The 10549-nt window shown below is 40.7% G+C and overlaps 1 protein-coding gene across 3 annotated transcripts in view; it reads right to left on the reverse strand.

Moving 5' to 3' along the window:
* GRM2 (glutamate metabotropic receptor 2) overlaps window positions 1-10438 on the reverse strand; it is a 189328-nt gene extending 178890 nt beyond the window's left edge. For all 3 annotated transcript variants that reach the window (XR_006102423.1, XM_042454292.1, XM_042454293.1), the window contains exon 1: window positions 9623-10438. The gene's annotated coding sequence lies outside the window, so the exon portion shown is untranslated. The remainder of the gene's footprint in view (window positions 1-9622) is intronic.
* Window positions 10439-10549: the final 111 nt, after the last annotated feature.

The following is a 10549-nucleotide window of genomic DNA, read 5'->3' on the forward strand; positions in this document are numbered from 1 at the left end:
ATCTTATAAAATCAAGAACAAAGTTAGGAAATATTGGAATATTTTAACACAAATTGCAGGTTGTACAGTTCCACCTTTAATTGTCATTCGCAGAACATCACATTTTAAATACAAATTGTTTCTCACAGATATAATAAGACCTTCAACATCAGCGTCAATATTAACAGGTCATCATAAATTTTGCAAACAAGTGTAGATATTAAGGACTTCAAATGTCCCATTTCCAACAAAACATTCAAGTTACAGTCTTATTCCACTTGACAAACAGCATGTGAGATATGTGTTCTGAATTGTCCTTGCAATAAACTGTATGTGGAGAAAACAAATTGTTCACTCAAACAATAGGTTTCAGAACGCAGGAGTACAATTAAGTATGCAGTTAGGGATACCCCTTTACACGAGCATTTCTTTCCATTACAACATCACTACAGTTCTTTTAAAAAAATTGTAATAGAAGTGGTTTGTGCCAAAACACCCACCAATATGCACAAACTTCTTTTGAAGAAGGAATGCTTCTAGTCTTTAAATGCTCCAGTCCCTATTGGTTTAAATGAAAGATTTCAATTGTTTTTTGTAAGGGGTAACCATAAGGCTATTTATTGATATTAAGGCTATTTTATTGGTATGAAACCAACATGGCCTCAACATGGCAAAGCCAACACTGTCATGGGGGTGGGGGGAGAAAGCTGTAGTGTGTTGTTTTTTTTCTTGAAAAGCTTGGAATATATGAATACTTTTACAAATCATTGTGTCACATATACATGTAGTTAAAAGTATAGATATTTATTATATTGTTTATATGATTTACAGCAAGGATATTAGCATTTTTGGCTTTGTAAGAAAAGTCATCACGTCTGGAAAGAGTGAGGAACAATTATTCTCTCATGTGTTGAGGAGTTAGGAATATATGAGTAACAACATACATTAAGTGTTTAAAATATTACATGTAATCATTGTATTATTTATATTACTTATACCATGAGGTATTTTAACTATACAAGACATGTCCTCTGGTCAGTGAAAGAAGGTATGTTGCAAAGCAAACAGCTTGACACATTTATGGCTGAGGAAGAACTATAATATCTTGAATAACAGCTAGTTACATTGAGGCTGAGGAAGACTTATTATGTTGAAATGTTCTGTGCCAATTCCCAGGAACAGGAGGCAAACCACTGTTCTATTGTAGTTTCATATTATCTATTTTAGCATGCCATCTATAGTAGACATACTGAAGGTAGTTTGCTTATTGTAATTGTTCCTTTCATTGTTTTATTGTTTACTACAATATTGTACAATATTTACAATATTCCTTGTAGAAACATTTATTGTAGAACTACTCAGTGCCTCCTTTGCCTTGGTCTTCTTCCAAAAGGAGAACAGTGCTCAACCTGAGGAAAATGGAAGAGATGATGCAGTAGGGAAAAGCAGCACAGAACAGGTAAAGAGGTCGTGCAAGAATATCTGACTACTCTAAATCAATTCAAGTCTCCAAGGTCAAGTGTAATAATAGTTTGAGTGCTGGAATATACGCCGACTTGGGTTTCTTTTGGGAGAAAGGTGGCATACAAATGGGGGGGGATTGGAATATGACTCAGGAGACCAGGGTTCAATCCCCCAGTCGGCCATGGAAACCCACTGGATGTCCTTGGGCATGTCAAACTTTCTCAGCCTAAGAGTTAGGCAAAGGCAGGTTCCCCCTGAACAAAATTTGACAAAAAGAAAACCCATGGTAGCTCCCCCTTAGGGTTGTGATAAGTCAAAAATAAATTGAAGGCACTTACAAACAAACACATATACACATCTAAGATTTTCTTGGCAGGAGGATGCATAGGACATTGCAAATCCTGAGTCTCTAGAAGTCAATTGGAGTTTTCCTTGGCCTTCTTGAGTTTCAGGGTGTTTTGCCCAATGGCAGATCACTGAGAACTGAGCGGTTGCTGAAAAGCCCAGCTGAGAAATTAAATAGAGCCCTGTGAGGTTCATCTAAAAAGCAACCATGACAGCTCCACCCACTGCTTCCCACCAGTTCCTCCCAAGCTGTTTCCAAGCTGATAATGACATTTCTGCCATTGTTTCATGAGCCAAGGAAAATAAAGCCAAGCCAAGCTGCCACTAAGGCCAAATGCAACACAAAAGAACACAATTTGCCGCAAAACTAGCTGGAGTTGGGGGCACAGCAGAGCAGTAAAACACGCATTTGGTATGGAAAGTTTCCAGAGTTCAGTCACTAGTATCTGTATATATATTTTAAAGGACCAAACACCCGGGGATACAAAAAGCAGAGGAGATAATACTGGTCTAGATGGAAAAATACTCTGGTAGCTTCCTTCAAGTGAAACGTACTACTAAATTCCCAAAGCCTTGTCTTGCTAGTCACATCTGTGATTCGTTCACCTTTTTTATTTCTGACTGCATATTACACCTTTCTGTTAACAAACCCAGGGTTGCATACATGGGACTGTCTCATATTATTCTTGCAACATCCCTATGAGGAAGTTTGAATAAAGATATGGTGACTGACTTCATGGCTCTGTAGTTATTTGGGTGCAAATTATGTCCACCTAAACCAGCACTTTCTCAATCACTAGAGCAAGCAGAGTCTGCTTAAACGCCTAGTCACTCCTCATCCTGTGTTCTCTGCCTCCTTAAAAGAGTCTTTCTCTGTCCTGGCCTAATGCAATTTTTCACCCTGTTTAAATTGTGTGTCAGCCTGTGACATCAAGTAGCCATTTCTTTAAAAGCTGCAACATATGTCTGTCTTATCTTGACATCACAGTGCAATGAGAAACCTGAAATTCAGAATTTTACATTTCATTCCGTTTTGAGCATCCTGCCTCCAAATACTAATCTCTGAGGACCATGAGGAGACTGGCAAGGAGGATGTTGACGGGTGCATAACTTGTGTCTTGAGAGCGGGCTTCCCGGGGCACCTGGTTTGCAAGTGTAGGAACAGAATGCCAGCCTAAAGAGGGTTCTCATTTTCTTATGATTCATGCTGGGTTTGCATTTCCAGTTGTCAAATTGTTTCACTGAAAAAACTCAGTACTCAGCCACAGCACCTGACTCCTCCTTGGTAAGCAGCATCTATCTTTTCCTTGCTACACCACATGACGTATATCATTATACATCTGCTGTTTCTGTATCCCTTCAATTTAAACATGTTGCCAATATTTGTACATACTAGTTTATGTGCAAATTTGGTGTCTCACAAACACATCAGTATTGGCATCAACAATAGCAACCCTAAATTCAAGCAAAATTGAACAGTGTACCAGTTATCACCGAAGAAACATATGAATGAACCATAAATAGATAGAAATGCCTTGCAATCCATCAAGCCATTGGTTAATCCACCCCAATGCTGACTGCTCTGATTGGCTCTTCTGATACAAGATCACAAGCAAATGGCTTCTTCTGACCTTTTCCCTAAATGGAGATGCAAACTATAGATTCTAGCACTGACTTTTGAGCTTTCTCCAAATTGGTAAAGCTATAAAACCCATTTTCCTCCAGCAACTGAGACACAGCTGGCGGCATTTTGAGCTGCAAGGATGCAGACAACCAAGCATCCAGCCAGATGTAATTAGTTTTGTTGCACGTCATCAACAAAGAGCATGACAGTAACAAGACACAAGCAAATGTGAAGGTTTTAAAAGGAGCGCATCAGTGTGGACACAGGTCAAAACTGGGTCCTAATCACTATATGGATACCCATTCCAGAATCTAAGGGAAACAACATGTAATATGTAGAAATGTAAAATCTTGAAACCATCATCAGGCCAAATCAGCTTGGGAGATGGCATTGTTCAACAAAGAACAGGATTGTATTGTGCAGCAAAACTACTGCTTGCTAGCACCCTACTCCAGGTTCTCTGTAACTGATCCACATACACACAGAGATACCTAGTTGGGCTTCAGATATGTTTTTGTGTGGTGTACATGGTCAATGAGCACCTGGACCTCTCAAGATGAAAAATGATGGCAAATCATGGGGGTGCGGAGAAGTGGAGTAACTGGGAAGGAAAACTTCAAGCATTCTTGTTCACAGCTGGTTCTCTTCTATAAACTGCTCCCTCTCAGACCTTATTTTCTGAGGAAAAAAACAGTTATCTGTACAGTATTATATGCATTACATGTACAGTCGTCCCTCCTTGTTCATGGACTTGGGATCTGAGGTCTTAATTACTCACGGATGGCAAGTGGGGAGGGAACAAAATGGCATGCACAGCCATTGAAATCAATGGGACCTCAATATCGGCAATTTTTCCTATTTGCAGGGAGAGGTCCCCCACGAATCAGAAGATATGACTATAATATGTCGTTTGGGCCACAATGTCAGAATCAGTGGGCTTTTAGGTTACAACCAGTGCCTTCCCTCCAGAACTCCATTCTCTTCATATACAAAACCAAATATTTATAAGTGTTCCTTCTCAGGACATTCACTATGGAGATTCAGAAATACGATACAGCAAGCATTAAATAGAAATGGTTGCCAAAGATGGGGGCACAACTGCTTTCACAATCTGAGCAAGTACACAACCTGGTCTATAGCCTGATCCTTGCTGACCCTGTTGTCTTTTAACCTGGACAGAGCCTGTAATGTTGGGGCCCCAGAGCATCTTCCTACCTTGTTCAAATATAAAAGGCTTCACCAGGATACTCTGAGACCCAGAGTATCATTCTAAAACTGTTCAGTTATGGATGGCTTGAGCACATTGTTACATTAATTCTTCTTAAAAGTAATTTCCCCAAACTCCTTGTTAAATGTTGGATACCCAGTCCCATATCCTTTAGTGGGCTCCAAGACACGAGTATGGAAAGTTTGTTCCCATCTGAAAATTGTCTTCATGTTTCTTCCACACCCAGCAATTAAAAAAAAAATCATTCCCATGCTTTCTGTTAGTTAAACATTTGTATAAATTAACATTTTAATATTTATTCCTGCAAGAACAGTTATAAGGACTTCATTCATTTATAGCACCAGAGGATGCAAAGAGATTACAAACATTCCTCTTCACAAGTCTACTGAGACACAAGGGAGGATTCTCCAGGCAGTTTAACTTCATTTACTCCTCCCAAAAGAACTCATAATTGGATCAGACCAAAGGAATATTTAGCCTAGCATCCTGTTGTTTTTTTTTTTAATGACTAGTTCTGCCTGATTTAAATAAAATGTTTGACAAAAGAAAGTGCTATCAGAGGCTTCCATTCAGTATCAATCATTTGGAGCCTCCAGTGTTCCTGCGTTTAGAAATGTCTTCAGTGCTGGCCTTCTTAATTAATGGTCTTTGTCAATACTTGTCTTGTTTATGCACTTGCCTTGTTGTTGTTGTTTTAGATCCACTTGTAGTATTGGCAGTAAACACACAAGAGATGTGCTGCATCAGGCCAGCATTCCTTTTATTCAGGCATTCTGCTTCCCATTGTGTCTATTTCAGAGCTGGCAAGAGTTATTTTTGAAATACAGCTCCCAGAATCCCCCTCCAAAAAGAATCAATAAAGTAACTTTGCCAAGCTCTGGTTTAGGTAGATATTTCTGGAAAGCCTCTACGCTGAGCATCAGCACAGTTAAGAACTAATAAATCAGATCATAGGCTGATGAATTACAAAGATTGATTTGTGTGTGGATGTGTGTGTGCCTTTTGTGTACATTGTTTTTTACATATTCATTTCACTGTGTAACCTCTGCTTTTTCACGTTTGTAAAATGATTGGTGGGGAGAGATTTCCTTTCCTCTCTATTGAGGGCTTTAATAATTGAATGTATCCCTAACAAATTCTTCCATATCCTGCCTTCTCTATTTATGAACACCTTTTCCTAGGCTTTACTATACAGCACACGTTTCTGTTTTATCACTCCTTTGTTTGGCCGAGTCGATGCAGTTACATAAAACCTGTATGTAATATGCAAGGCATAAAAGTTACATAGATAAGAGCTAAATGTTGTCTTCTGTGTTCTCTTTTATCCATTTTTAAAAAAATAATCCTTATATTCTGTTGTTTTTTGAAGAATGCAGATGCAGTCGTATATGCATATAGCAGCAATAGAGTTCACTTGGCCACATCTCTAATTTCTCGCCACTGTGAAGAAGGGAGAATCCACTTCTGAAGGCATCAGCCCTGTTCCTGAAAGGTTAGCACTAGTCAACTTGCGAATCCATCAGTGGCTGACTTCTGGGATGAATTCAGGAAAAGTGGAAGCCAGCATGGAATAGTAGAGAGTCAGTGTGGTGTAGTGGTTAGAGAGTTGGATTATGACTCTGGAGACCAATGCTTGAATGTCTGCTGTGCCATGGAAACCCATTGGATGACTTTGGGCAAGTTACATTCTCTCAGCCTCAGAGGAAGACAAAGGCAACTTCCCCTCCCCCCCAACAAACATTGCCAAGAAAACCCATAGGGTTTACTTTAGGATCACCATAATTCAGAAATGCCTTGAGGGCACAGAATGACCACAATGATCAAGATTTCCATGTGTATGGATCTTATAGTATTGGTACTCATTACAAATTTCAGAGACATTTGCAATACTAGTGTATAATTCTGACTAAGTTTTCAAAGTACATTTGTTATGAGGATATAGTTCTTTACTTGGTCATGCCAAATAACTGAGAGGCATTATCCTGGATTCATTGCTTTCATTGCATTTCCAAGTTAGCTTGTTACAGATAAAGTGTTTTCTGGCAGCTTAAGAATGAATGAATTTTGTTTGGCACAGACTTTTGTGGGCTGACGAAATAAGTGGCTACGCTGCAAATTATACCAAATAAAAGTGGCACAGGACTCTTTGTTGCTTTCATTGGGTTGAATCCAGAGTTGTGCAGAGTGGAACTCCACAAATAGGATTATCTTGACGGCAAAAGGTTGGTAGTGGGGAGGTTTTTTGTTCATTGTCCTTCCACTCTTCAGTGCCATATGCCTCTGAAAAATCTCCGCCATTCAGCTAGAACTGGTTGGGGGGGGGGGTCCTTCCAAAACCTCCCATGAAATGGCCACGGATGGAGTGAGGGGAGAGGAGGAATTCATGAACATGCTTTGCCCCCTTCCTCCAGTAAGGAGGCTCCACTACACCAATTTTCTGTGATTCTTGTTCTTGGAATGTCAGCTCTTTATCCAACAACATATTATCTCACAGTTTCCCTTGTGGCAATTGGGTATTAGTTCAGTTGCTTCCACTGAGATAAATTGACATACTCTTCCTTACTACCTTGCATTCCATACATATCAGCAGATAAATTAATATGATAAAAGTCCCTTTTATTTAACAACATAGCAAATATTTTCCTTATACATTGCTTAGGGCAGCATCCATAGCACTATATCATTCTATTTTCATGCCAAAACAGTCAAGGTGGGTTGGACAGAGACAGTGGCGGGCTTAGTAGCACCCCATAAGTCTGCATGGATGTGTTGGGATTTGGGCCCAAGTGTCATTACTCCAGGTCTTTATCTAATGTCATAATGTCAGCCTTTTTGGCTCCAGTGGAAGCATATATATATCTTGCTGGTATGTGGGGTTTGTTGTTGTTGTTGCTGTTCCCCACTTCAATCCATAGGGAGAAGTGACTAAGAAATAAATATTAAAGTATTATTATTATTATTATTGTCAACTTTAGTACAAAGTTAAGAAGCATTCTTGGATCAGGAAAATGCAATAAGGAAATGCCTTCCTTGGGCAATGTCGTTCTCTTAAGATCAATTGAACCCTCACCTTTGGTCACTAATGGCTGAAAGGCTTTGTCAAGATAGTTTAACAAATGCCTTATAAGATCTACAAAGTGTCTAGAAGGACATCAGTGGTGCATCAGTGGTGAGAACAGCAAACAGTGTGTTTTACATGTCAAAGCAATGGCATATAAAAGCATGCTGCCACTATGCTTTTAATCTCCTGCTGCTCTGTTTTTTGTTCTCTCTCAGCCACCACATCGCAAAGTTCTGGGCAATTATTTCCATTCTGAAATATACAAGGAGATACTGAGGGCAAGATCCAGGCTCCTTTGGCTCTTTGCTTAATTGACACCATCAGTCACTTCAGTGCATCACCCCAAAAGAGATGTTCTGTAGGGGCAGCTTTATGAGTGGGAGATGATCTGTCAGTGCTTGTCTGATTGATGGCAGTCCAGGGTGATTCCAAATTCACATAAATTAATTCGGACTGCCTTTCAAAGTAGCCCGTGGGTCAAACAGAACATTTCAAAGACACCAGTGGGAAAACAGACAAGTTGACCTGGCTTTCTAACCCTTCCCCTGCCTCCTTTTTCAAGAAACTTGTGGAGCAAAGCAATAAGTTACATCTGCGCTCTATAACAAAGTAGAACCAACTTTCTGCAAAGTAATTTAAGCTTTTTGCACACTGAATGATAAATTTATCTTTGCTGTTGAAGATTATTGCTTTAATGAACATGGGTTGTAGCATGAGCTTCTCTGGCTAGTTTTTTTGAACTGAAATAGAATTCAACTTACATCTTCTCCCCCAGGAGTTTGTTAAATGCTCTATCATAGCCTGCTTCTGACTTTAAATTATAGAATATTTCCCTGCTGGGAGTCCACACTGGAAGGAAGGAAGGAAGGAAGGAAGGAAGGAAGGAAGGAAGGAAGGAAGCTTATTTTATATAATTTGATCATTTCCCCCAATTTTTTAAAAATTTAGCTGGAAGCATGGAAATCTATGCTTGATTTTCACTTTCTTTTTGCCAGTTCCTGTGGAGGTTCTGTTCATGTCTGACAAAAGGTAACACCATTAAAAAAGAAACATTGTTAAACTAATAAAGAATCAAATACACTTGTAAGTTGAAATGAGTGATAAGACATCATGAGTCTGGAGTATTGAGCATATGGCTTTTTCTATCTCCATGTCTGTCTCTTCCTCTTCAGGACTCTTCTTGTGGTTTTGCGACATGTTTTCCTTTCATTATCTAGACAGAAAATATGCATGTGGAAATGCTAATCCTGCTACGCATTCCCAAGTCTGTACATTTTTAGTAGTCCTATATCACCAAATATCTCAAATCACCAGAAAAATCTCATCAAACAGGGTCACAAATGTTCTGCAGTGGATAGCAATTAAATAACAACAACAACAACAACACAGACCCTACACAAATTTTTTCATAGGAGCACCAGTTGGAAAACTTAATGCTTTTGCTTCCTCCAAGATCTGAAACAGTGATTCCCAGATCTTGGCTCAAGTTCATACAATGATAATGTCTGCCAAATTAAACTTTAAAAGAAAATTAATTACCAGAAATGGCAGTGGGTGTCTGGCAGAGAGTCATACTAGTTCCCAAAGCAATCTTCTATGAGCTTCTAAATCTGGTGGGAAGAATAGGATTAGATGCCGAGGCTATCTATAGGATTAAAAGGCGATGTGTCAGACTAATTCATCCCACTACATTCAAAAGCCAGGGAGGGCAAAGGAACAGAGGAGAGCCTGTGAACAAAAACATCACTTGGATGCGGTGTGAAATAAAAGCAAGAGCCAACGCGATGAACCACATTCGGACATGTATATACACACACACAGACCCCAAAAAACTGTACAGTAGAATACCTAAGGAAGAAGAAAAGGGGCAAAAGAGTAGATGAGGCAAGGCTTATCAACATATTGGAATAGCAATGCCTACCTTGCCAAGTAGAGACACCTGTTAGGCATCAGGAGAAGCGTGTCCCTCCTTCTCCCTCTCTCCTTCTCTCTTCAGTGTTCTTTCGAGGATTCCCAGGCAAGCCAAGCAAAGGGACTTGGACTTTTTCTTGCCTTGTTTCTTTTGTCCTGGAGGGCTGGATGCCTTCTGCTTGCTGCTTGCAGAGATGCCGCCTCTCTCAAAAGCTGTGCTTCCCATGCCTCTCCTCTCCTTGCATAAGGGGCTGCTGCTGATGCTGCTGATACCGATGCTGCCCACAGCTCTTCTTCATCTGCTTGGCATCTTGCTCGCCCTCAACAGGCTCCCAAGAGAGCTCTTTGGCTGGAAACTCCTCCAACAGACAGCCGATGGCAGCAAGCAAGGCTTTCCTGAGCCCTGCAAGGGGAGCTGTCCAGCGCCTGGGTGCTGAAATCAAACGCCCCGCGCAGGGAGCTGTCCAGCAGCAGCGTGGTGCTGATTCCCAACCTCCCAGGGAGCAGGGGCCGGAGCAAGGAGGGCCAGCTTTTGGGGGTTCAGGCAAGGCTTTCCAGCTGCAGACCTGCTGCTAAAATACTTTGTCCTCCCCCCAGGAGGATGGAGCCACTCAGGAAAAAGACAGAGCCATAGGGAGAGACTGAAAGGAGAGCTCCTCTTCTTGATGGGGGCCCCTCTTTGCTCTTGAGGCAAAGAGATCCTTAAAAGGAATTGGGTGGCTGGGGAGGGGGGATAATTTGTTCCTGCCTCTGGGTGGCAATACAGAAATAATATTCCTTTCCTAAGGGATGCTGCAGAGGGACTAGGGCATGGTTTGCTTGGAATGCCACTTTATTGTCCCCAAACAAGTGGACATACTGTCAGCTGGAAGCCCTGAAGGAGCTCCCCATCTTTATGGGCTCCACTCTTTGCTCTTTAGGCAGGAGGATCAATACA

Source organism: Sceloporus undulatus, chromosome 2, assembly GCF_019175285.1.
Source record: "Sceloporus undulatus isolate JIND9_A2432 ecotype Alabama chromosome 2, SceUnd_v1.1, whole genome shotgun sequence".
Classification (NCBI taxonomy): domain Eukaryota; kingdom Metazoa; phylum Chordata; class Lepidosauria; order Squamata; family Phrynosomatidae; genus Sceloporus; species Sceloporus undulatus.